Below are 617 nucleotides of genomic sequence, written 5' to 3'. Positions count from 1 at the left end.
ATGGGCAGCTCCAAAGCTTAGGGCCTCTGGCTCTTTGCCTCTGCTACTGGGGCGGAGGCCATAAGGTGACAGGCGCTGAGCAATCTTTGGTGCAGGGTCGAGCCCGAGCCTCCCTTTGTATTCACATGCCGCGGCTCCATGTTCTATGATGAAGATGGGGATCTGCCTCACGAGTTCTATGAGGAGGCAACTGTCACCAAGAACGGACAGAAGCGAGCCAAGCCGAGGCAGATATATAAGAATCTGATTCCTCAGAGCATCGTGAGGCTGGATTCTCCCGGCCCAAATCCACGTGGATTTTCCCCGTGTTGCCCTATGAAGTGTGAGCCTGAGGCATGGCAGACACAAGTGCCCACTGCCCCAGCAAGAAACTCCCAGGGTCAAGGGGTAGCTTCCGTTCAGGAGTCAGGCTGATGCCTCAACCCTGAGTAAATTAATCTCTGTTGGGCGAGAAAAAATACAACAAAACAAAACACCACCAACAAAGAATCAATGAAACAGAGTTGATTCATTGCAAAAAACAAAATAAACTAACCCTTATCCAAACTAACTAATACACAGAAGAATATGCAAATTTTAAAAGTAGGAAACAAAAAGGACATATAAGCAGTCAATGA

At 48.0% G+C, this 617-nt stretch overlaps 1 pseudogene; it reads left to right on the top strand.

Annotated features, from left to right (window-relative positions):
• LOC127197764 (tumor suppressor candidate 2-like) lies at positions 1-319 on the top strand (annotated as a pseudogene).
• Positions 320-617: the final 298 nt, after the last annotated feature.

This window comes from Acomys russatus, chromosome 13, assembly GCF_903995435.1.
Source record: "Acomys russatus chromosome 13, mAcoRus1.1, whole genome shotgun sequence".
NCBI lineage: Eukaryota > Metazoa > Chordata > Mammalia > Rodentia > Muridae > Acomys > Acomys russatus.
This window is presented reverse-complemented; position numbering and strand designations above follow the sequence as displayed.